Source organism: Pelophylax lessonae (assembly GCF_965119305.1).
Source record: "Pelophylax lessonae genome assembly, chromosome: 1".
Taxonomy (NCBI): domain Eukaryota; kingdom Metazoa; phylum Chordata; class Amphibia; order Anura; family Ranidae; genus Pelophylax; species Pelophylax lessonae.
In genome coordinates, this window is record NC_138768.1 from 395,579,412 (window position 1) to 395,607,352 (window position 27,941).

The 27,941-nt window shown below is 40.4% G+C and overlaps 1 long non-coding RNA gene across 3 annotated transcripts in view; it reads left to right on the forward strand.

The window, feature by feature from the left end:
• Nucleotides 1-27,941, forward strand: part of LOC309544471 — a 1,317,369-nt gene that overhangs the window by 662,641 nt on the left and 626,787 nt on the right. For 2 of the 3 annotated variants that reach the window (XR_014224852.1, XR_014224854.1), the window contains exon 4: nt 13,294-13,334. The exons of the other annotated variant lie outside the window; for it this stretch is intronic. This is a non-coding gene — a long non-coding RNA (uncharacterized lncRNA). The remainder of the gene's footprint in view (nt 1-13,293; nt 13,335-27,941) is intronic. 3 annotated transcript variants of the gene reach the window in all.

Sequence of the window (27,941 nt, forward strand, 5' to 3'; positions counted from 1 at the left end):
TGAAAGGAGGGGGAGGGGTAATAAGGGACTTAGGTTGCTTGCAATTTCAGATGAGATATAGGTAAGGTGCTTAAGGGCTTCAAGGCGAAACAGGAGGCAGTAGGAAGTAAATAAGGTAAAGGGAAGGAGAGGGGGGAGGAAAAGCGGGGAGGTCAGAGGGGACCAAAGAGTGAACCATGGCCTGTATAACTAGTAGATTATGGCGGCAGGAGTGAGTTGTCAAAGTCATGGGGTAGGTAGTGGGTGATCCAGGGTCTCAACAGTTTTTCTAGGAGGAAACTTTGTCAAGCAGGACTGCCTCAATCTTGGCGTGGACCATGGATTGGGTTATTCTATGTTTCATCGCTAGGATGTATATAAAAGAGGTTTTCTAGGGTTTTACAATAGTCTGTTTGGCTGCTACAATAATGAAATGAATAGGAGGAGCCTAAATTGACGGTGGGTTACAGCAAAGAGTTTGTTATTTAAGAGAGCAACTGTAGGGTCGGGATTTAATGATGTCTCAAAGAGGGTTGATAGGATCTTGGACACCTCAGTCCAGAATGTGTTCACAGTGGGTCTTTCCCATCAGATGTGTGCATGTGTGCCTGGTGTGGTACAGCCTCCAAAACATTGTGGGGAATAGTGGGGAAGACATTTTGAGATTCTGGCAGGACCAGATACCTTTTAGTGAGCACTTTGTAGTTTGTTTCCAGAGCTACCATGTTTGGCAAGGCCGATTTAGTTTCCTGACACATATGCGCCCAATCGGCTGAGTCAAGTGTTAGGTTAAGAGCTCTCTCCCATTTCCTAGCTTATGCCAGTGGAGAGGACGTACAATGTGTCAAGAGAAGGGTATAGAGGTCCGAGATAAGACCACATCTCTGAGGCTCTTTTTTGCAGACTTGTTCAAAAGTTGTAACATTAGGGTTAGTAGAGTCGGGAGGTGTGTTAGAGGACAAGAAGTTCTTGAGTTGTAAGTATCTAAACATTTCTGATGAAGGTAGTCCATGTGTTTCACATAATATAGGAAAGGGCATAGCTGAATTAATTGTGAAAAGTTGATGAGCCCGTAATAATCCAGCTTGAGACCAGGCTAAGAAGGAGGATGGGAAAGACCAAGCTGGATAGAAAGAGGGATAATGGATAAAGGATAGGGGGAGGGGGGTGTGGAGAGATTGAAGTCCAAAACAAAGTTTGTGTTTGCCCCAAATAGATAGGCTATGTTTAGTGATAGGGTTGGTGATGGTGCATCATTGTTAGGGTGTTAACCAGAGGAGATTAGCCATAGAGAGAGGATTACAGTCTACTAATTTGTGAGCTACCCATAGAGGGGTTTCCTTAATGGAGTGGTATTTAGGGAGTTGTGTGAATAATATTTTGTGAAGTCAGGCACACTAAGGCCTCCTCTAATGAGGGAGTGTAAAGGGTTAGCTTAGGCAGGTGAAGTTTAAGTTTTCGCAATATGAAATGGGAGGCTTTGCACTAGGGATAGACCGATATGTTTTTTTCAGGGCTGATACCGATATTTTGGTAACGTATCGGTATCAGCCGATATGGGCCGATATTTTGTGCAGTTAAATTCTTGAAAAATAAAGACAATTTTTGACACAAATCTGGTACTGAACATGTTAATTACAGGGCCTGTGGTTGGCTGGCTGACTCACTGGTACAGTGCCTGTGGCTGGCAGGTACAGGGCCTGTGGGTGGCTGGCTGGCTGTTACAGGGCCTGTGGGTGGCTGGCTGGTACAGGGCCTGTGGATGTGGGTGGCTGGCTGGCACCGGGCTGCTGTGGGTGGGTGTATGGCTGTGATACACTCCCGCGAGACTAGTCCCGACTCCAGGCGAGGCTGTCCAAAGCGAGGGAGGCGGTCTAAGAAGGCAGAATGACGTCACAAAAATATCTGCAATATCGGCCAGTTCCGGGGCCGATACTGATATATCGGGGAAAGTGCATATCGGCCCTTGATATATTGGCCTTGCTGATAATCAATCTATCCCTACTTTGCCCTGTAAAATACACAAGTATTAAGAAGGGACCTGTATTAGCAGTACACAAAAGAGGTAGCAGATTTTGGAGAGGATGGACATCTTAAGCATCGATATTTAACTCCAAGCAGAAGTTCTGGCGCTAATCCAAGATTGGATTGGATGTCCCTTCGCAGAGAATGCACAATAGCATATGAAGAAAATATCTGTAGCAACACTGTTCGCCCAATCCCAAACACAGGACAGCATGTAGGTAAATTTGAAAGAAAATGAGGGATGGCGCTCAGATATGCATGATGCTGGTGAATAACCCCAATGTGGACTTCAATAGACAGTCTCATAAAGATTTATTGAATAGATCCAATGGTTAAAACAATATAATAGATTAATAATGAACAGTCCTACCACTCCTTGAAGACTCTGTGCCTCCTCACTGATTGTTTGTAGAAATCCCTAGTATGTTCTTAGGGACCTGGTGATCGGTGTAAAGGGTTGTGGCTGGCAGATGGAAAAACGGATAGGGTCAGAAGCGGGGGGGCTCAAACGGTCTGGTGTGCCGTTGCTGGTGAATAACCCCAATGTGGACTTCAATAGACAGTCTCATAAAGATTTATTGAATAGATCCAATGGATAAAACAATATAATAGATTAATAATGAACAGTCCTACCACTCCTTGAAGACTCTGTGCCTCCTCACTGATTGTTTGTAGAAATCCCTAGTATGTTCTTAGGGACCTGGGGATCGGTGTAAAGGGTTGTGGCTGGCAGATGGAAAAACGGATAGGGTCAGAAGCGGGGGGGCTCAAACGGTCTGGTGTGCGGCCGCCTTCCTAGACCGGAGCCTCTGCGTTGAGCTCCCTCGGTGCCTACCGTGAGCATCGGGAGGCGCACGCTGATGACGTCACTGCGCAGGACCGGAAGTCCGTAGATGGCCAGCCGAGGAGTCACCCGGAAGCCGAGAAGAGCGGAGGACTGTATGCGTTCGCTTCTGTGGAGCCTCCCGATTGCCACAACGACATGTTTCGCTACGATTGTAGCTTTGTCAAGTTGTGGCTGGAGGCAATTGGAGGCTCTAAGAAGCCAAGTAATGGGCGGGGTTAGGCTCACTGGCCAATGGAAAAAACCCCAATGGGCTGAATCAAAGAAAGATACCCAAATAATGACACATGTTAAATCATAGAATTAAAAAATAAATAAAAAAAAATATATATAAAAAAATTAAAAAAATTAAATTGGGCTAGAAATGTATCTGGTTTATTTGCTTTTATGTAGAGAGTGTGTTGTGATCTGTGGAGATGTTTTTCCGTCGACTCTGTCAGAAAAAGATCAAGTTCCAAGCATGATTTTTAGACTACTGCGTGGGAGAGGTTTGGAACGTAGCTGATACCTTGTAGAAAGTTTCTTCAATCTTAATCTGAAAATATTTCTCTTTGCAGGGTTGAGATGCTTGCCTGATGCATACTCCCTAATGACTGGTTTGTGGGCTTCCCACATAGTTAGAAGGGGGGGGGGACGTCTGATAAGCTTTTGTTACCTATGTAATCTGAAATGGCATTTTCAATGTCTTGGTGATGGTTTGAGTTGTCAAACATGCCGTCATTGCTTTCCATGACAGATGGCTAGGTCTAAGGACTAGGGAGGAGAAGGAGGTAATGACTGCATTATGGTCAGACCAGAAGCAGGGTGCAATGGTCGAGGTCAGAATGAGTGAGGACATGCTAACTTTTACAAAGATGTAGTCTATGCGGGAAAACAGTTTGTGTGGGTGGGAATAGTGGGTGTATTGGCGTCTAGCTGGGTTCTGCTCTCTCTAAGTGCCTAGTAGAGAGTATTAATTTAAGAGCTTCTGAAAATAAATTACAAAGGTAGGAGATTTATCCAAAAAGGGGGAGATCACCTGGTTAGAGTGACCACAGAGTAGGAGCATTCCTAGCTTGTGGGAGATGACAACAAATAGCAAGTGGGAGAGAAAGGAGTTAGGATTCTTCTTGGGTGAGTAATATGAGACGATTGTAATTTTGGTATCTAGGAGGGTGCCAGAGAGTATTAGGTAGCAACCTTCCCGGATCTCTGATCTTTGCCAGGGGTGAGAATGAGATGGGGTGGTGGAAAGCAATAAGGACCCCTCTTTTTTTAGTAGTGGCAAAGGCTGTATAGTATATACACCTGTATACATTGATGACCAAAAAATGTATGAGTTGAGTTAGAGGAGAAGTGTATCTTCTCTAAACAAACCAATTGGGCTGAGAGAGATGAAAATTAGCAAAATGCCTTTTAGCTGGGAAATTGAGGCCCTGAACATTGAGCGTAAAAATATTAGGAGAAGCCATGTTTGGGAGTAAAGGGGGCCAGATAGGGACTTCACAAATTTTCCTAAGATTAGGGGTACCTCTCTAGGGGGGAACAGGGGAGGAAAAAGGGGGCAAGGGTGGGTTCAGGAGGGAGGAAGATAGAGGGTTAGAGGGAGAAGCAGAAGGGGGGAGGTGGTAAACACTACTGAGGATAGGGTAGCGATTGAAAAGGGGGTCCAAGGGGCATAGAAGTTTCTACTTTTCCATAAGACCAAAAGAGGAAGTCCAAAGTCTGGGAAAAAAAGAAAAGGTAAAAAAAAAAAAGTACAGAATACTGGAGGGGAGGTACTCAAGGACTTGGTGGGGGAAACAGGGTAATACAAAAATGATAAATAAACAAATCTCAACAGTGCAAATAACATAGGTAGCCCAAACCGACATTTAAAGAACCTCCTCGGGCTTCAAGGTAGTAGACCTGCTTGAAGATAAGTCATTTACTTGTGCTAATAAACTATGAGTTACATAATCAAAAACAAACCACTGAACATAGGGTAAGGATGAGCCTAAGGAAAGTAGAGGCATGGAAGCTCCTGGGCCTAAATAGGAGAGCAAATTAATATAGCAATCTAGCAGCAATACATAAAGAACATTGGTATAAATTTGGTTGGTGGCAGTCTAGATGTATCCGATGGTTACTGTAGCAAAAGTGAGTCTGGGTTTACTTATCTAATTTAGCTGGTGGGGAGAGAAAGGTTCTAGGGAGCCACCAAAAATCAGTTAGAGGGGTCATGGACTGCAGGTGCCTGGAATGTGAAGTGGTTCCAAGTCTCCTAATGAAGAAGAAGGATTAGGGAGCAGCTTTTTGGAGGAAGAGATAGGAGCTAAAGTATCCAGAGTCCATGAGTCTCTTAAATGACAACACAATACAGCTAGTTGTTAAACAATTGTAAGAGGAGAGAAGGAGGGTTGGGAAAGAAAAGGAAATTGGAGGGTGAGGGGTAGTAAGTGGGGGTGGAAGGGGTAAGGGTAGGTGTGTGAGGGTAAGGAACTATCAGAGAAAAACTGTAGTCATTTGAAAGAGCTGGAAAATAGAGTTCATATGGAATGGAGAACTGAATAGGGTGTAGATATCAATCAGAAAATTTCACCCAGGAAAGTTGCAAGTAGGGCAAAATGGAGGGCAAAAAGTGTATAGCAAAGGGGGAATACCCCATGTTACCAGGTAGGGAGAGTCAGTCCATAGAATCTTCTGGGGCTGGATGCGGTAAGATGTAGCTGCCTTGTTTGTTGGCACTGGATGGGGCTTGCTGACCCAGGTGTGTCAGTAGCTTCTTGGGAGAGCTGGAGGCCACTCTGCATCAGGATCCCTCTAAAGCAAGTTCGGTTGGTAGGGGGTGAGGATCCTCTGCAGATTTACTCAGGTAGGAGGATCCTTTGTCGGAAAAAATCAGAGGGCAAAGGGAAAATGCCATCAATAGGTGATGCAATGTAATCTGTAGTAGTAGATCTGTAAGTGAGGTCTCATAGCTTTCCGTTTTTTGAGGATGAGTTTGGGGAGTTCCTGGAATAGTGCTGTGATTGTAGATTGGCGGTCCACCACTATCTTGGGTATACCGCAAATGCTAAGATTTGGACATCTGGCTCTATTTTGCAGTCTTCTAGGTGGGCTTGTAAGGTAAATTCTCTTTACCCATGACTCTAAATCCTCAGCATGGGTTCCTGTAAGGAGACCCAGACCATCCACTATCTGCTCTAATACCTAGGTACGACGGCCCACTTCACAGATTTCATGCGTTCATTTTTTAGTGATGGTGTCAGAAGTTTTCTTAAGGGCCCTAGTGAGCATTCTTTCAAACTGATGGAGTAGGACTGGCTGACTGTGTCTGACTCACCCTCGGCAGCTGCAACAAGGAGCTGGGTGGGCTGTGGTGTGTGTGGTGCATTCTGTAGGGGAGACCGAGAAGATGGAGGTGCCGCCACCTTGGATGATGTCCTGGCCAGGGCATCTCGGATAGATTGTGGCTTTGTTTTCGACTTATCATGATTGTAAACTTTCTCGGGTGGTGGTAGCGGTGCCCAGCCGTGATGGGAGTTGGCGGTGTGGCGGATGGCTCAGGGATTCGGAGCGTTGAGGCTTATATCTCATGTAATATAGCTTCCCTGCCTCCAGCATATCTGTCAGTCTTATGCTTCTATTTCTGTCCCTTATCCATCACTTTCTGTGGAATTTCCACTCAATGCTGTGGAGAGTAGGGATAGACTGCTGGTTTGGATTTTCCACCATCTCTATATATGACAGCCTTATATTATCAATGATTCTGAATGAAAAAACAGGTACACGCACCTGCTGTATCCCTAACAGCTGTCCATGTCACTGGGGATGCCTGGCCATATAACCAAAGGGGCAGAGAGAGCAGTGACCTCACTGCCCAAAATAAGTCACTAGTCATATGGCCATGGCCATGTTTGATCAGTGATGACACTTACTATCCATACCAATAACACATTTCACCTCCTACAGGGCTTTGTCATAGGGACATTTCCTATGACTTTTCCTTGTAGGGGGTGAAATGCATTAGAGCAGTGGCCTCAAATGGGAAGTTGCCTTTGTGTGCTTCTTGTCATTACTGCTTGTTCATTAAACTCACTGGATATTTCTATGTCTGGTGTGCTGCCTGGTTATGTTTTTATAACTGTGCAGAATAGGAGCAAAGGCGGGCTTCTGGGATTTAGCATCCAGCTACACCAGCAGCTGGATGAGCACAGCAGGGTGTTTTTGAGCAATGGTGCAACTTAGATGGTCTATATGAGTGTGTGTCTCTTTAACTTTCAGTCTGCTTATAGTTATAGTGCATAACTTTTACAAAAGGTATTTTCAGAATTAAGCATTTTTATATTGTATGATCGCTTTGAAATGATGATGATTATGTCAGGTTTATGCTAAATGCATTATCTGACTAAATCTGAAGTCCTCTTTTTTTTTTTTTTTTTTTGGAAAATACATGATTTTGAGCTTGCAAACAATAGAAAACTAGTGACAGAGGTCCTAAACAAGCCAATTTACACTTGTGACCCTAAAAAAAATATATGAGCTCTTCTTCTGAAATACATAAAATCCCCACCCCTCTGCTAATTCATTTGTCAGGTAATCAATTAATCACTTATGGCTATATAGCAGATGTGATGCTAAAGAGAGTGTAGAAACACAATGATAATGCCACTATTATTTATGCTAAAAACATGGATGAGCAAATGAGAAACAATTACATTTAGATAGACACAAAAAATGAAAAAATACACATGTCTACAACATAATTCGTTTGAGAAAAAGATCCACATCATAACGGTAATTCAAGCCAAGAGGCATTCTGGTTTGGAAGTTAAAAAACCATAAAACCTCTCTCTCAAGGAGTTTGCAGTAGATATTTCCTCCTAGTGGGGATAATGTAACCCTTTCCAAACCATATAAAACAAAGGATATCATATTGACAGAATGAACATGTTTAAAATGTTTAGAAACATTGGGCAGATGTTATATATGTTCTGTTTTTAATTTTAATGTGTGCTGCTTATCTCAGAAACGCGTTAGTCACTGTTTTTACTTGTAATGAATCAAGCATTTATAAGGATTTTCAGAGCTGCTGGCTCTCCCTTTAGTTTGGCTATCTGTCTACTGGTGGATGGGAGGATGCCTGGGCCTGAGCACCCGGTATATGGCTTTCACTACTCATTGATGTATTTAGCGGCTCCACCATTCGGAGCAGTGCACCTGTCTTTCTGTTGTGAAATACAACAACATTTACTGTGAAATGGATAGAGTTAAATTGTATTTGGCACACCAAGGGTGCAAGGGAACAGCTTTGCAATTTAAATTTTAATTAAGCTCTGACTATTGGCGCAAATACTAGTAATTTGAAACCCTAAAATAGAATTTATGCATTCACAGCTTCTTCAAAGCACCAATAAGTGTAATTTTTGTCTATAAACAATTTTTAGTGGCAGATAATGCATGTATGTCCGAATAATGGCTATGTGCTTATCTTAAACATACTGACATAGGTTGTTCTATGTCTACACACACACACACACACACACACACACACTTTTGATTATCAGTGCTCTGTATTTTAGCACATTGTGGGGTTTGGTATAAAAACATCAGTATGCTTCTAATGAATGTCATTATTTAATGGGTGCTCTTGATATATAATACTACTTTATACCAGGCCAGATGATTGCTGTCAAGCAGCGCCTTTATAATGGTGAAGATTCAGTAATCATGTCCATAAATTCTTATTGTGAGGATTTACTTTGACACCTGTCTTTGCAGGCTGAGATACTTAACAAGATTAATAATTACAGTCAAGCGATATGCCAAATGGAAAGCTTTGACTCGTACTCACCGATGCACATTGATAATTATTCAGTGGAATCAAAGGCTAGAACATTTTCTACACTTTGCAGAAAACACAGCCACCATAAAATTTCTCTACAGTAAGCCGCTGTCAAGGTGGACATATTTTTAAGTCTTAGCTTATATTTCCCCTGCAGTGATTAACTGTGAAGCAAAAATTGGTTGTAACAAAAATTGAGTTTCTTTGCTGACACTTTATATAAATGGAAAACAATATAGTATCTTGCTAAACATGCCTACATTTATTTTGTAAACGGCACATCTAAGTGAGGGTTTCACATCTTTTTGCCTTTAGGGCTGATAACATTAATTTTTTGGCTATCACAGAATAATCACAAACACTGTAGACTGCATATTAAGCATTTTTGACTGCCAGTCTGTAATAGAAAACAGTATGTTCAGTAAAAAATGTTCTAGGCTGCCTTTTATTTCATGAAATCATTATAAAAATAATGATGCAACCAACCCCCATGCTCTTGGGCCAACTTAAAGATTTCATTTTACCAAGTTAGATTTTTCAGTGTAATTCGAGTTTGATAATGAGTTACTTACTGACTTTTATATATTTGGAGACTCCATCAGTGAGACATAACTGCTTAGTGTTTAATCTTTTTATGCTCACCTTGAAGTTTTAAATATTCAAACCCACCTTTTGGGGATCCCTTCTTTCATAATATAAAACAAAGAACATCAATAAGGAGAGTGAAACACTTTCCTAATAGCCGCAGAAGGTATGCTAAACTGTTAACTAAAAGCAAAAATCAAACTAAAAGCAGTTTTCCAGTTGAAATATTGCATGATGCTGTGTTATGAACCTGTATTCAGAGCCTGAGATGACGAGGGTGGGCCTTTGCACAGTTCCTGTCCGAGAACCCCAGGAAGGTAAAACAGGGTCTGCAGGAGTGATTAAAGGGCACAAGTGCCAGTGGTGAGACACTGAAGTGTGAAACTTTGGAGTACTAGTATCAGATCAACCAGGGTACAGCTGATGGTACTCTGTGGATACACCAAATTTAGTTGTAAGTGGAGAAAAATTCATAAGACAGGTTCAGTAACAGCTGAGTAAGAAGGAGCAGAACAATAAGCAGTATCAAAGCCAGGAACAAGCAGAGCTCAGCAACATTCAGGCAGTAAGGTACAAAACTGATGGGGAGAATTTTGGTCAGATATCCAAGCAGAGGTCAGTAATTGAGATAGGCAGCAAACAGGCAGACAAGGGTAATTCTAGTAAGTTTAGTAGGTCAGGTGGAAGCAGGGTCATTAACAAACTCTGAATAAGTTTCAGGATCAGGAACAAAGGAGAAAAGACTGAAAAATCATTCAGCAATGATCCTGTGCAGAACTCAGGTTTAAACAGCAGGCTTGGCACCAGTGGACCTGCCCATGCATGTGTAGTGGTGTGCGCTGACTGGTGAGCAAATGTTGGCACACCATATCTCATGTAGTTAGGCTTCTATGCCCATAACCATGTGCCTTTACTCACATTTTATAAAACTTCACACTTTTATTTTTTGTCTTCTACTTTTCCTATTCATCACCACAGTGTTCCTGGGAATATACTGGTACCCGCAATCCTCACTCAATAGCACATTACCAAAATCAACTTTGGAGTGGCAATTCAGTCTTTAGTATAGCACTATATAATATAGTATTGATCAGTGACTTTGTGTTTGCAAATCTATTATATTGCCTTTTGTTGTATGAGCTATCTCTACCCCTCCTATCCCACCTCTATTTATTCTACCTCTATATATTCCACCTATTTAAGGTTCCTCCCTTTTCCTTCCCCAGTTGTGTACACCTTTCTCTTTGCTAGCCCTCCATACTTCACTGGAACTCCTGTTCCCTGCTCTCTTAAAGTAGTTGTAAAGACTGAAGTTTTTTTTTTACCTTCATGCATTCCATGCATGAAGGCAAAAACTCTTCTGTGTGCAGCCCCCCTTATACTTACCTCAGCCCAATATCGATCCAGCAATGAGCACAAGGGCAGCTGCTCTCCTAGCTCTCTCCCTCCTTTTTTGCTCAGGCACAGCAGTGGGAGCCATTGGCTCCCCCTGCTGCCAATCACAGCCATTAAGAAGGGAGCAGGGGGTGGGTCTGGGCCCCATTCTGTGTGCCTATGGACACACAGGGTGGGGCTCGGTAGTAAGCAGGCATAAGTGCAAGGGGGAGGAGCCCAAAGTACTGATGGGGGACCCAAGAAGAGAAGGATCAGGGTTGCTCAGTGCAAAACTATTGCACAGTGCGGGTTAGTATAACAAGTTTGTTATTTTTGTATACAAGCCTTTAGTATCACTTTAAAGTGTTTGTTACCCCCCCAAAAAAATATAGATCCTGTTCCTTTAAGGCGTTAATAACAGCACAGTGTTTGTGCTGTGCAATTCTTCTCTTCCTAGCTGGTAATATACCTGGTTGATCCTGCCAGTTCCTGAGTCCCCCTGCCTCTGCTGACCACAATAATTATGGCTTCTGAGCCCTGATTACCGTGGTTAGGTTACGTGTCTCCGCCATCTGCACCCCTTGTCTCTCCTCTGACAGTCTCTCCACTCCCTCCCTGTCCGCATGAGAGCATTTCCTACCTGCCCCTCCACCCTCTATTCTGCTGCATAATGCAGCACATTTCAATGTATGTAATGCAGATATCCAGCCATTACCAAGACTGTATGTCTTTGTTAGATATGAAAAGGATAAATACCGTTTCTGACACCACAGCTGTACAGTCACGTGATCCCCTGTGCTGGCCGACCTCGATCTGTGCAGAGAAGCAGGAAGGGCAGAGATTCCCTTCTTGGCCGGCTGACGTCACAGGGGAATCTCAGCCCTTTCCACTTCTCTCAGTAGATCGAGGCTGGCCAGCACAGGGGATCACGTGACTGCACAGCTGCAGTGTCAGAAACTGTATTTATCCTGTTCAATATCTAACAAACACATACAGTTTTGGCAATAGCTGGATATCTGCATTACATACATGTAGAGTCACTTTAGTGACCCTTCATACTTTTTGTTAGTTATTGACTTCACTTTTCATTGTTTTTCAGCTTCCTTCTGTTTCTTATTCTTTCTTTTCCATTAGCAGTCCTTTTAATTTGTCTAAGACCAAACTCTAGACGTGCCCCTCCTTATGTTTCCCCACCCCCTTTGGATCATCTATACAGGTCCTCTTCATCCTTTTCTAAATGCTTCATCCTAAATGATACAGAGAGTGGTGCTAAGTAATCACACTGTTGTTGGTAGTATTTTCCTTTGAGCTGAGGGTAGGGTCTTTTGACAAACATATAATTAAACTTTAGAAATATGTGCTATTATATTATAAAACGTACCTTTTTTTTTTTTTTGGCTTCACTCAATTTTTGGTTTCATATTGTATTTTATTGCTATTTAAATTACAAGAATGTATTAAAGTTTTACTTATAGTAATATTATATTATTGTATTATTGTACTGTTTACTATTTTTTACAGAGCTGTCATTGCCATTTCTTCATAATTGATATCAGTGCAGTTAAGAATTTATTGTTTAGGAAATAAACATTTTAAAATAATTTTAATAAATTATGTTTTATTTTTATATAATAAAACCAGCAAGCTCAATGGATTTATTACAGTTCATTAACGTCCATGACTGAAATGAAATATGTATAATTGTTTACTGGCAACAGAAATCTCATATGGCAGCACAAAACTGTTTGTTCAATAAAAATATTGGTCATGACAAATGAAAGCACTAATGGTTTTTAAAAGAAAATTTTGTTGACAGCTTATATTACTGTATTTATTTTACTATATTTTCATTAAGTTTGTACAAGAGTAAATTGTAGATAGAGTAAATGGCTACATTGCACAGTAAAAAAGGAAAGGACACAAAATGAAATGCTTGTTATTGGTTAAGCACACCTTTTCTGTATGAGGCCCAGCTATACCTCCTGGTAGAAATTAATGTAAATAGAGTCAGTGGGGTGGATTTAGTAAAAGCAAATACGCTGTTCACTTTTCAAGGAAGTTTGCCCAGAGATCAGTGATTGTGGTGAAGTTTCACTTAGCAAAAAATTCCCAATCATGTGCAATGCAAAAAAAAATGTAAACAGCACTTTTGCGCTTTTGCTTGCACATAATTGAATGATAGAAGTCGGCATATTTACTAAGCTCTTGGACAAATTCTCTTGCAAAGTGCAACTTTCCAAGTAAGATAAACAGCCTATTTGCCCTTAATAATCAACCCCAGCGTGTTTTGTTGGATAAGATGAATTAATATGGATAGATGTCCCACCCCAACAAACCGCTTAGCATCCCAAAATGCAAAATTATATTCTATCTAATTTATTTTACTGTATTCTGACTGCAACCTTTACTGGTTGACCCTAGTGCAACACAGGCGTTTCACCAACAAACAAGAGATAACTTGCCCCCCGCCCCCCCAAGGTGGAGTCAAGTTAGAAATTCCTAAAGAATATAACTTAATAAATGCAATAGAAAAGTGAAAGTGGCCTTTTAAAATATTAAATAGTGTGGAGACTGTATAAATACTCACCTTTGGTACATTTTAGTGGTAGGAAATATATAATGATTTGTCTACATTTCTTGAAAATTTATGTTTTCTCTGTGTTTGTGTATTTTTTTCCAGGAATCCCTGCTTGTTTCTACATTCTAAAATCTATTGGAAGGGTAAGCATTTTTCGTCTAAATCGGACATATGTTGCATTTCAAATATATGCATTGCCCAATGACACTAAAGCAATCCTTTATGGTGCATTCATGCACACTCATTATGGTGTTAACATAGGTTGCATTTAGACAGCCAATTTATTATTATGGGCTGCCAACACACCAAAACAGATGTATGAATGTGCATGACCTGTTTTTAAAAACATAGTGCACCACAACCCAATGTACAGTATCTCACAAAAGTGAGTACGCCTCTCACATTTTTGTAAAGATTGTATTATATCTTTTCATGTGACAACACTGAGTAGTGAGTGTACAGCCCTAAGTGAAAATGTCCAAATTGGACCCAATTAGCCATTTTCCCTCCCCGGTGTAATGTGACTCATTTGTGTTACAAGATCTTAGGTGTGAATAGGGAGCAGGTGTGTTAAATTTGGTGTTATCGCTCTCACTCTCTCATACTGGTCACTGGAAGTTCAACATGACACCTCATGGCAAAGAACTCCCTGAGGATCTGAAAAAAAGAATTGTTGCTCTACATAAAGATGGCCTAGGCTATAAGAAGTTTGCCAAGACCCTGAAACTGTGCTGCAGCACAGTGGCCAAGACCATGCAACAGTTTACCAGGACAGGTTCCACTCAGAACAGGCCTCGCCATGGTCGACTAAAGGTATTAAAAGCATGTGCTCAGCATCATATCCAGAGGTTGTCTTGGGGAAATAGATTTTTGAGTGCTGCCAGCATTGCTGCAGAGGTTGAATGGGTGGGGGGTCAGCCTGTCAGTGCTCAGACCATACGCCGCACACTGCATCAAATTGGTCTGCATGGCTGTCATTCCAGAACTTATTTGGTTTAGATGGTGTCAAGCGTGTGTGGCGGCAACCAGATGAGGAGTACAAAGACAAGTATGTCTTGCCTGAAGGCAAGCATGGTGGTGGGAGTGTCATGGTCTGGCAGTAGGGAGCTACAGTTTATTGAGGGAACCATGAATGACAACATGTACTGTGACATACTGAAGCAGAGCATGATCAAATCCCTTCAGGGACTGGGCCGCAGGGCAGTATTCTAACATGATAATGACCCCAAACACAACTCCAAGATGACCACTGCCTTGCTAAAGAAGCTGAGGGTAAAGATGATGGACTGCCCAAGCATGTCACCACACCTAAACCCTATTGAGCATCTGTGGGGCATCCTCAAACGGAAGGTGGAGGAGCGCAAGGTCTCTTCCACTCCTCCATGATGACATCACGGAGCTGGTGGATGTTAGAGGACTCCAGTGGCAACCTGTGAAGCTCTGGTGAAACCAAAGAGTGTTAAGGCAGTGCTGGAAAATGATAGTGGCCACACAAAATATTGACACTTCGGGCCCAATTTGGACATTCTCACTTAGGGGTGTGCTCGCTTTTGTTGCCAGCGGTTTAGACATTAATGGCTGTGCGTTGATTTATTTTGAGGGGACAGCACATTTAAAATGTTATACAAGCTATACACTCTCTAATTTACATTGTAGCAAAGTGTCATTTCTTCATGGTTGTCACATGAAAAAATATAATAAAATATTTTAAGAAATGTGAGGGGTGTACTCACTTTTGTGAGATACTGTATATAGTATGAGTTGCAGTGCAATGTTGTCACAACCCATAGGTGGAAATGTGCCCTTAATTAATTGAAATAAACACATATCTTTGATAATGGATATTTTCTGTCTGTCTGAAATTTTGTGGAATCTGAACCCCACTGAAATCAAAAGGAGCTGGATCTTAAAAACCAGTAATAAAGGGATCTAGACTGAACGGCAAAGAATTGTAAAGCTAAGGGCATGAGGAGCTGAGCATTGTGCAAGTTAGTAAGTTAAAAATGAAAAATTTCTTTAAAAAAACATGCTTGGGACATTCCCTGCCACTTCTTATAAAGTGGCACATCTGTATGGCGTATCCAATTTACAAAAAAAAAAAAAATAATAATAATTTTAAATTGTCAATAAATGACAGCTCCCGCCACTTACTTGTTGTTCTGTAAACAAATGCCCTTCACAAACAGGATACCCTTCATCTATACCAGAACCTTATCCCAGATGAGGGTCTGGTATAGATGCTATTGGTGGACCACACTCAAAGAAAAAATGAACATCAGCATGGGGTTCCCTTTAAAAATACATACCTGACCCCATCTTTGACAAAAAAAACATGGGGTCTCCAAAAAAAATGTATACCAGATCCTTACCTGAGCATGCAGCCTTGCAGATCAGGAAAGAAGGAGATGAGCATGCTCTGCCCTCCTGAACCCTACCAGGCTACATTCCCTCAACATGGGGAGAGTACCTTGCCGGTGGGCATCCCCCATGTTAATAAGGACAAAAGCCTATTCAACACAACTACCAGGCCAGGGTTGTGGGGAACAGGCTCTAGTCCTTTGTAGGCAAGGAGCTTACTGGAAAATGGAAAGCCCGTTTAAAATTAAAGGGCTCCCGATATCAGGCCATACTAAGTGAATACGATAGGAGTACTCCAGATCTTTCCACAAATGAGTGTAAAGTAAGTATATACACAGAACTATTTTGGAAAGTCTTTTGTTAAAAAAAAAAGTCCCACAGTGTAAATCCATCATCAGTTACAGTGCATCATCTAATGATAAAGCTCCATACAAATCACTTTGAACTATAATGCCCGCTAAAAGCAAAAAACACACAATCCACTACTATGAATCCCCCATGTTCCCCAGCTGATAGCTGAATGTAAACCAAAATGTACGGTATACCCTAAGATGGCATTGACCAAATATGGTCATGTCCATATTTGGTCAATTACGTCACACAGGATACCTCGCCCCATTTTTACAGCTATGGTAGCTGTTATTCATGGCAAGCTATGGTCAGGATCATACATGTTGATTAAGCAGTGGGTTTTTTATTTTGGTGAGTCGGCAGGCGTTATTCAACGTAACAGATGAGGACCTACATTGCTGGGTGTTGTGACTTATAATAGATTTAAATCTATTTTGTTGTGATTCAGTAAGGTTACTCTTTACTCTTAACCCTTACTCATTTATATAGGGGGTGATATATTGGGGCCCCCTTATTTTTAAAGTTTGGCTTAAAATCCTAATAAACCCCATCTGCAGACCCCCATAACTACTGGGCCAAGGTTGTTTGAAAGAATCCCTCATCCTCATCAACACCTGGGCAAGGTGCTTTGCCATTGGGGTCTCCCCACTGAGGTACCTGTCCCAAGTTGGGGACATATGGTCTTATATGGTTTAGCTTTTCCTGGTCTGCCAGATAAGGGCCTGGTATGGATTTTGGGAGATTCCATGATTTTTTTTTTCATTTTTTTGTGTGAGTCTCCCCATTAAAATGTTTTGAGTCTGGTATAGACTCCAGGCTTGGAAATATCACTGGCTGCTAGATAGAAATATTGCTGCTAAATGTTTCACTTCCTACTGCAGCCAGGGTTTTGGCTCAGCTGAACACCCTATTTGCTTAAGATGTTTGCTGAACATCAGACACGTAAAATTCAGGAAGAATATGGATTTGATTTGAATCCCATTAAATAAGTTAGCTGTACCAGACTTTAAAGAATATCTTTGCCTTGAATATGCAAAGTAAAAGAGACTTTGACGTACTCACCCCAACCTTCTTATACTCAACTTTGCAATGCTGTCATACACCATCAGAACTGCCACAAAATTCCAGTGCTTCTAGTTATGGAGGAGCATATGATTTCCTCCCATGATGCAATGGCCAAGCATGACAGAAGACAAGGAAGAAGATGTGACATCATCAGCCCTGTGTAAGCTCATGGTAGGAAACAATGTGCTTACACTAGGTATCGGGGAAATAGCTTCAAAGGAGGATGTAGCAGGGGAGCATTGTGCAAGCAAGTATAAGTTAATTGATGTTGGCTTTAAAAGGTCTCTTTCGCTGTCAGAGAAATTTTTTTGCTTTTTGAAGACATGATAAAATGCACATTTTTTTGCCTGAAGATTACTTAACCCCTTCTTCTTCTTCTGTATTGCTATCACATAGGGGGACAACAAGTCTCCTAAATTAGTGAAATATCAATGATTTGGCTCTGCTACCCAACAATATATAGTGAAAGTCCAAGAATTATTTTTTTTAGATATATAATCAAATAAAAATAAGAGGCAGATAAACAAAAAAAGTCCACATGTTGTGTCAATAAGTGCTTATCTTCAATATTTTGCTTCTTCCGAGAAATAACCACACAATATACTGCACACACCTCCAGCATTAGCAACCCACCTCCCTATTTAACCTACCCTTAATAGGTCACTTGCACATGTCCCTTTAAAGGATGCAAACAGATTTATCAAATGGATAGGTATCCTTCTTGAGCCAAATAAAGTGTATCAATGCTCCCACAAATCCAATGGCTCAGGGATAAAACATATATGAAAAAATGATAGTGCTTTCTATAAAAACACACTAATCTATTTAACACAACCAATAAGAAATACACTCACAAGAAACATGCACAATGACTGGTTTACTACAGATCAATTGCATATGTCACTTTTCAGACCACCACAGACCACCACAGAGGACATTTAACATAGAGGCTGCAGCTTGTGGACACTCTGCTATCCAAAAAACTGGATTCTGCGCAGTGTGGATCACATGTACCTCCAGAGTTTCCAACTGTCAGGAAATACGTCTTATGTCACCGGCTCCTGCCCCTTACATGTTACGCCACAGGGAGTGGTTTCATCAGAGGGATTCCCGGAGCTCAGAATCTAAAGTTCCAACATGTGGACTTTTTTTATTTATTTGGTTTTTATTTTTATTTGTTAATAAATTCAGTGGACCTTTTCTTGCACTTTCACTATATATTGTTGGGTGTTATAGTGCAGCTCCAAATCATTTTCACTATCATTGTTTGGTGTGAGTGGTACACTTATAGATTTTGGAGGCAGCAGATTTTTGATTATATATACTGTGTGTATATATATATATATATATATATATATATATATATATATATATAAGATAGCATTTCGTGTGACAAGCTCTCTTTATTGAGACATCAGTGGGCTAATAGATACTTGATGTCTCCAAGGTTGAAGCCAATGGAGCATGGTCGTCCCTGGCCACAGTTGCCACAGGAAGCGACAGCTGAAATTAAAAGTGATGTAAAACACATAATTTTATTGATCTTTCTAGCTAGGGGAGATCAGTGAATGTCTATTCAATGTCTACCTGGCATCACCTGCCATGTTAGTCATGTCAGTCTCTGGTGGGATAGTGGAGCCTGGTAAACATGGTGGGGGTTTATAAACTAAGAAATAATGAGCTATCCCTCAAGCAAAGCCAACCCCCAACAAAATAACCCAGTAGTTGCTGTGCAAATATCCAAAAGAATAGATAATGTATGTAAACAATAACAGCAATTTACCTTTTTAAATAATACATTATATATAACCACCCCCCTGTGAAACGCCTTTACGGTGCATTGCTCTATACTAATACATTGATTAATGCATTAATACACTAATTCTGAACAAAGCATACTCATAAAGCAATAAAATAAAAAAAAAGAATACAACTCACCCTCAAAGGGTAACAATAAATAAAAGCAGTGCAAGCAATATGCAAGACCACCCAAAAACCAGTGCAAATAATCTAAAAAACAACAAATACAGTGCAAGTAGTCAAAAATATGGAAAAGTGTTCCCAAAGATGTGCAATATTAGTCCACCTCACTAGTATGTACTAAAAACCCACTGTTTTTCTTGGTGCATATGGAAAGATGCTTGATTTCAAAGTGTGTGTTCAAGCCATTTTAATCCTCAGTGTTTAGCTAGCAATCCAGTCACCCACTGGTAGTGCCACACTTACCACTTAAAGGGTAAGCTGGTCAAATATAGCATGTAGAAAAAAAGGGGTCATCCAGCCAAACTTGAAATTTCCCAAGGCACTAGCAGCTTCCAGAGACTATCAAATACAACTCCATTATTAATACATAAGAGAGCATGAAAAACATTTTGCACAACATCTTTAATTTATTTTAACTTTTAAAAAACAAAAAAGTAATTCTCTGACACGTAGCACCCTCTAGTATGTGTGCTAGATGTAGATAGGTTTGTTGCTAGTGTAGGTAAAAATTAGTTTCAGCTCAGGGCTGAGCCTGAGCTGTGAATCTTTGTCAGGGTTCAGTAACTCAGGGCTTGATGACTCCTCTGGCAGCTCTTTCTGGCACTTCCCCCTGGTCTGGAAAATTGTAGAAACTTTCAGAACTGGAGGATTATAGTAAAGAGGGGCTGCCTTTCAAATGTTTGAGGCCTGTCCAATCCCCAGTAATGGACCGGCAGGGGACAGAGTTTAACTCACAAATAGGCGTGGGCCCTGTCAGCAGCGGCATTCGGGTAAAAGATGGAGATGGAATGCTGAGAAAGCTGTCGGTGGCCCTTGAGGGTGCCCCCTAGTCTGTAGGGGGGATCTCGGGCCGGGACTCTGGTTCTGAAAGGATCCTGCCAAAACACATGGAGGGAGCCCTTTCTGGAGGCATGGGAGCAAGGAGAGAGGACAATGGGAGCAGGTCAGCACTATTGGGAGTTTTCCTGAGAGTCAGCCCATTGAGCTGGTGAGTGTCAGTTTAGAGAAGTCTGATGGAGAAGTTAGCTTGGAGGGCTAGGAAAGGGGCAGCTGCACCCTGGTGGGTTTGCAGTGCCTGAAGAGCTGGTGTTGGGATCAGTAGCCACAGTAGTAATGCAGGCTCAACACTGAAAATTTGCTACACAACCAAGGGGCCTTGGGTTCCTGCCTGTAATGGGCCATTGCTTTTAATCTTAATGAGTAACTGTCAGATATATGTGTTCCAGCTGGGTTCTGCAAGCAAGTGAGTGCTGAAAGATAAAGGGAATCTGTACATAGAGACTATGGGGTTTATTTACTAAAGCTAGAGATGGCAAAATGAGTCACAATTCTGCAGAGAAACCAATCAGCATCCAGGTTTTATTGCTAAAGCTTAATTAAACAAGCTGAGGTTAGAAGCTGATTGAGTTCTCTGCAGAATTGTGACTCATTTTGCCCTCTCTAGCTTTAGTAAATAAACCCCTATATATAGAGACTGTATATAGGAAGAGTTGTCCCTAAAGTTTGTTGTTGTAGTTAAGTGGGCACTCCATAAACTCCCATTCCTATTCAAGGCATTACCCTTTAATAAATAAAAAAAAACATAGTCACAGACTGTTCTCTGACTCTGGAGCGCCTGTAAAGATTTGGTGTGCTTAGCTTTGCAGGATGGGGGGTCCCAGTTACTTGCAGTTCCTGCACTACACACTTTTACCATATATTTATCTATTTTGAGGATTTTATGACTTTATGAGTATGTTTGTTTTTTTCATTTTTGCACAATTATGTGCACAATAAAATAGTTGTACAGAGAGTGTTTATATATATTGTATTATTTTAAAGGTATAACACTGTCATTTGTTTGCAAACATGGTGGGGTCATCACCTGGGGGAAGTCATAATTCCAGGGGCTCTGTGGAGGAAACCCAGATATTGTATAGCTGCTGGATCACTTCTATCTAAGAGCCGGTTCACACTATAGCGTGTGCGGCGTTCGCATGTAATGTCGGAGCGCACTGCTCCTTCATTACATGCGATCGGCTGTGCGGTGCGAGTTTAGCCATACACTTTGTATGGCTAAATTTGCACCGCACCCGCAGCAAACACGCACATGACCCTTTTTTGCAGCCGCATCAGGATCGGATCGCACAGCGGTTCACACTTGTGTGATCCGATCCTGTGCGAACTGCAAGATCGCACTGAGATATGCGATCAAACTGGGGGTGTCGTTAAGATTACATTGACACCCCCAGCGTATCGCATATGGCAGTGTGAACTGCCAGGGGTGCGTTTGCAATGCGGGATAAGGCTGCGAATTTGCAGCCTTCCCGAATCGCATAAGTGTGAACCGGGGCTTAAAGTCGACTGTCTGTTTATAATGTTTACATTCAAAATCCCCCACTGCTGCTGATGTAATCCTAATTTTGGTAGCAGCAACACATCATGTATATCAAATAAGTAAATTAAGAAACCATCTTCATTGTAATGATTGATATTTAGTGGGATTGGTTATAACAACGATATAAGAGTACCCACATCCCAGATAGCATGATAAAATTTAAAGTTTTAATTTACATTTTTCATTGTAATGATTGTATCTGACTTCCATCATCCAACCATGTACAAACAAAAATACTTTTTTTTTTTCCTACATGTGATTGATTATTCTTTACTAAGTAAGTGTTCGCCACATTCCCTTGAAAAGGAAACAACCTATGTACCTTTGGTGAATCAACCCTCATGGTCCGCATTTTCAGGCAGGGCAACTGTATTAACAAAAATAAAAACGTTATTTCTCTCTAATGAGAGGATCTCTGAAGCATACTTTAAAACATATTTCCACTTTTGCTGTCAAATTTGAGAAAACTCCAGTATATGTTTGTTATGTGTCCCCATTAACACAGCATATCTAAAAAAGTTAAAAAACATAAATCTTTTTTTTCAGATTTTAATTATTTTTATTATTGCTGGGAATTACAAGCACTGCATTACATATAAATACGTTCCAACAATACAGAAACAGTCATCAAACCTTCATATTTATCCATGACAGTAAATCAAGACAAAAAAAAGCCATACCAGCAATAGACCCACCCGAAACCCCTTCCTATGTAAAAAAAAAAAGCAAAACAAAAGACCCACAAACCCCAAAGGACTCACTTCAGGATCACCGTGAAGGAAACCATCCATGCACTATGCTAGCTATTAAGTAATGAGGCTCCTTCCTCCGATGTCATAAACCCATCCCATCCCTCCCAAAGTAGAATAAATTTCTCCTGCTGATGTCTAGATACCCACACTAAATCCTCCATTTTCCTGATAGCTTCTACTTTGCGCACCCAACTCGAGACCGTAGGGGGGGGGGGGACTTCTGCTTCCATTTTAAAGGTATGCAGGACCTAGCTGCACTGAGAAGATGACCAATAATGCCTTTTTGGAAAACTGATGCCGGAAAGTCCGCAATGTTTAATAAGAAAAGAGCTGGATCATTTGGGATCATATGTTCAGTAAATTTCTGGGTAATCCTACGGAAACATAAATCTTATCTTTTAGATGTATCAAAGGAGAAGGTGTGACTACAAAGGTCAACAACAAGGAACAAGGGGTGGGCAGGAGCGACAGCTGCCCTGGGCGCAATGGTTTATTGCAGGGATGGGGGCTCCCTGACCCTAACCCTAAGGTAAGGAGGGGGCGCAGTTTGGCATATTTGCCCTGGGCACTGGATGACCTTGTCCCGGCACTGCATAAGTCTGACGTCATTAACACACATTCCAGGAATCTCAGCCTCTAAACCTTTACACCTTTCATAGGACAGACTGTTCAAAATCTAGTTATAATTGACAATGGAGCACAGTACAGAGTTAATTTTGGCAAACACAGCTTCCCAGTTCTTCATAAACAAGTTAGGCTATGTGAATGAAAACATATAACATAGCATAGCTTACCAACTGTATTACATTTTAGAGTTCTCCTTTAAAACAATCACTTTTTCATTTTAGACTTTTGACTGCAAGGAAAGAAAGGTGGACACCTTTGAGGACATCTTTGCAGGGACCTAATATTTGACCTTTGGAGTAACAACAATTTCTAATTACCTTATGATTCAAAAGATACCAAAAATATTGCTGTATTCATCAAAATCTGTATTCCAACTCAGAATATACAGACAGCTGTATCAAATATGAAAAACGGCACAATGTTATCCCTATAAAAAAGATGATTTTTATAACTCTCAACAATATGTGATAAAAAACACTTTCACATATGCATGGCTACGACACACTCTATTAAATATTTACTGTTATCACTGATAATATCCCTGTAAGAATCTTGTTGCAGCTGTAAGTCCATTGTCATGGATGGAACGTTCGAAAAATGCTAATAGCTTGTCATTTTCCATCACAGCATATGTTGGACACATCCAACTGAAATGAATTTAAAGACTTAAGTAAAGGATGAACCATGATCATATCTTTTATTGTATTAAAGTGTCTATCAGTTTAATATTTCAAGAGACATGCAACAGATTTAATCAGAAATAGTTTATTGTGGATGAGCTGCTGAGCCATCCACCTTGAATATAAATGTCCTTCAGATAACAGAACACCTGCAGCCAGCCAACTGACAATGCAATAGTTCTTCATTTACTAGCTAAACAAGTGCTAGTTGAGATATAAGGATAAGGAGGGTTACATGACACAATAGTTTTTCTTTTCTCTGAGATAATGTCCTAAGTATCCACTGTAATAGCCAGAAGAAAAACGGAGAGTGATTCTAATGAAGTTTATACTATTAGATACATATGTTGGCTTTCAATAAGTAAGTGCAAAAATCGAAACTAACCCATTTAGGAATATTATACTTTTTCAGTCTAAGGTCATTATAATAATTACATTTGACTGTTGTTTACTTTGTATATTTTGTTAAACCCAATTTTTCTTTCAAAGTCAACAGGTAGTACAGCCATGCTTACATTAAAATAAGCCTATGATGTACGTTTATGAAAGGGTGAATTTTTTTCTCTGTTCGCTTTTCTGCAGTTCTCCGGGGAAAATTATCTCCTCTGGCACCCTTTTTTTGAAGCGGAGAACTTCAGTTCTCCCAGGGTGATCAGAGGAAAACTTTTTTTCTCGGAGAACTGCCGAGATCTGTGTAGAAGTGAATGGGAGCGCCTGTAATCTCGTGAGACAAAGCGAGATTACCGTAGTATGAAAATCACTGGCGCTCTTTAACAAGCAGTGATAAATTATCACTGCTGAGTACACGATCCCCACTAATGTTAATAAAAAATAGTCCCCTTACATAAATATATATATATATACACATATATACACTGAATACACACACGCATACATTTTATATATATATATACACATTAAATATATATCTACATGTATGTGTGTATATATATACATGTATATATATATATATACATAAATATGGCAGGGGGACATGATTACTGTGTTGGGGGGTCTGAACGAGGAAGAAGGAAGTCGATAATCTTCGTTTTTTCCCCTCAGTTCTCCCCCGATTCTGTCTTCACTCCCCGCTTCACAAGCTCCAGGCTGGTGAACCCGGGAGTGTGAATTCTGGCACAGATCGCCAGTGAAGTGCGGAGATCGCAGCTTCATAACCTGGCTGTTTCTGTGTCAGTCAATAACAGATTCCCGTGTGAAGAGATGATCAGCGAAGAACATGTTCTCCGCTGATCATTTCTGTTTCATAAACTGAGAATGATCGGAAATTAGCTGTGATCAGCAGGATCACTGCTCATCTCAGTTCCATAAAAGGACACCTATGTTTTGTCCATTCATGGTACAAGAAATGGTTCACTTGATAGCCTACCTCCTGTTATTGCGTATCTTCTTCTCATTTCCACACTGATCAGGTCACCCAAAGCCCAAAGTGTTCTTGTTGGTTTAAGTAAGGGATTACACAGGGTTAAGGGTCTCTCAAACCCCCTCCTCCAGGTCTTTATGCTTGAACCTAGCATTTGGATTAAGTACCCTGCCCTGCATAGTGAGCAAATAGGGTTGTGTGCATGTTTGTGTGTATGTGTGGGGGAGCTTTTATTTAAAACCCATTACTTTGTTCTGAAGAAGAAAAGTGCAAGTTCATATTACAATTGCAACCATTCTATGTTTTTGAATTATGCAAGCTCCATACTTCATACACATCTGAAGATGTATGTTCACTCATGAGAAAATGCATGAGCATGGGGACATTCACTGAAGATTGTATGTCACCTACAAGAATTGACTTAACTAATAAAAGCCTTCACTATTCCATACACAGTTTTTTCTACAATGTGGCAACTATTATTAACTACAGGACAAGGGTGCATCTCCCTATGCACCAATAGCCACAGGATTAAAATGTAACCTTTCTTTATTAAGATTTTATTAAAATATATATCAAGAACTGTGTGTACTTATTTCTTGTAGGGAGGGGCTGAAATGAACCCCAAAGAAAATGGTAGTGCAAAATACACAAGTATTTTGAAAGTCAATAGTTTCTAACTGTCCAGAAATGAAAAAGTCCCCACATACAGTTCTACACCATAACCCTTTGCAGGACTTGGGGGCAAAAAAAGGACTCCATATTCAAATCAAATTCCCTGCATGAATAGTCATGGAATGGAGGTTTTATTGTGCCTCAATAGTTTGGATGAAAAAAACACCTTCACTCGGAAATAAAGATAATTGGTACAGTATTATACCCCATCCAAATCAAAATGCCATTGGAGGTGCCTGATTCAAAATCAAAATCAAAAGGTACAGTGGCCTAAGGGACAATATTTCAGCCCCCCTGTTCACTGTGCCCCCTCCACTGTGTGAAAAGTGGACTACTCAGAACCTACCATAAATAAAAACATGGAGTCACCAGCCCCCTCTCCAATAAACCATGTGTACCTTCAAAAGAAATGTATTCAAATAGGGCTCCCAAATAAACCCAGTAGTTGTTTTGATTAATCCAGTTTTCACAAAACAGGAATAGAGGGAAAATATTCCAATGTAGAAACTTTCTGTCTCAACTGTCTAAGAGAGAATTTCCCTTCCGCTGAGGCAATATATTCTTTTACATCCTGCAGCTCTCCTAGACAGTAAGGCTCCGTTCACATGTAGGCGTTTTGGGGCGTTTTTGGGGCGTTTTTCTGCTCTAGGATCAGCTCTCAAAACGCCCAACAAGACAAATCCTATTCATTTCAATGGCCCCTGTTCACATCTGAGCGTTTTGATGCTGTATACAAAACGCCCAATGCTCAAAAAAGTACATGAGCTTCTTTTTGGGCAGATTACAGGCGTTTTCCATTGGTCTCTATTCAATCTAAAAACGCCTGCACAAAAATCGCGGTAAAAATTGCAGTAAAATCGCGGTAAAAATTGCGGTAAAATCGCGGTAAAAAACGCGCGAAAACGCTACGCTCAGGTGTGAATGTAGCCTTAGTAAATAAACAATCTGCCCAAAATGAAACAAACAACAAAAAATAAAATAAAAAATAAAGCGGTTTTACCCATTTGCTATTTTATTCAAGGCTTAAAAAATTGGCTTTAAATATACTTTGCAGTGACCAACACATTGGCAAGGTCAGAATGGTCAGGCACAAACTTGAAAGTGATCTAATGTGATTTTATCACATGTAACTGTTTTGCTTTTTTTAAAATGAAGTACATAGTTTTACTTTTTTTTAAAAAATAGGGGTTGATGACCAAATGCATTAACCATTTGTCGACTGCTTACTATATATATATATATATGGCGGCAGGGTGGCTCGTACAGGCAAAACAACGTATGGATATATTGCTAGTGACGAAACGCGTTAGCTTGGAACGCATAGCGAGGGGACGTTGCGTTGGTTGGATCGCAAGCCGGAAGCCGGAAGCTACTCCGAGAGGACTTGCAGCCCGCACCGCACCGCTGACCACCAATTCAAACGGCTGAAAAACTTTTAATGCTGCTAATCCTAATTGGGTAAATAAAGTACCTTCATACTGCACTATCTGGAGCATTCTTCTCTTTCTCATGCACTAAACCGCATCGTCTAAACATGGACACTGGACACCTGAGGGGTTGTTGTCATCCCAGGGGATACCTTAAGGAGATCCGTGGAGCCCAGGGGGCTCATTAAGCCTGATTGGTCCTGGTGCCATAAGGCATTCAGTACCCACATCTTTTGGTAAGTGACCCAACCTTATTATCTATTTGAGACAAGGAACATCCGAGTTGTATATATCAAGTCTGAACAGAAGCACTTTCTATGAACTTTGGATTTGTTTGAAAGGACATTATCACTGTTTTTATCACCAATCACTATTTATATTATTTATTGATATTTACAAGCTATATGCACGTTTTAACCACATTATTGTTTTTGCTTAGAAATTTAGCATCTTATATTTATCACTTGTGGAAATTTATTATACACTACTGCACTTTATCAATCATTGGAGTATTGGATTAATGATAAGCAAGCACTGTATGTTGGCCGCTTGACCAATTATTCACAAACACATTATTTTTATACAGCAGCTGCTTTTTCACTTATTTATATTATTTATATTTTATATTATATATTTATTTATTCATCTATTTATTAATATTAGATTGCACTTTACTACCCTTTTCCAGTGGCGCGTGGAAATACACCAGTATTTTTTTGCAATGTCACAGAACTGCAAAAAATCGCAGATCGCTGCCATTACTAGTAAAAAAAAAAAAAACAATAAAATGACATAAATCTTTCCCATAGTTAGTAGATGCGATAACTTTTGCGCAAACCAATCAAAATATGCTTATTGCATTTTTTTTTAACCAAAAATATGTAGCAGAAAACAAATTGGCCTAAAATGTTAAAAAATATTGATTTTTTTTTTTTGGAGAATGTCATTTAGCAGAATGTGAAAAGTATTTTTTTTTTCAAAATTGTCGACTTTTTATGCGCAAAAAATAAAAAAATCGCACAGGTGATCAAATACCCCTAAAAGAAAGCTCTATTTGTGGGGAAAAAAGGACGC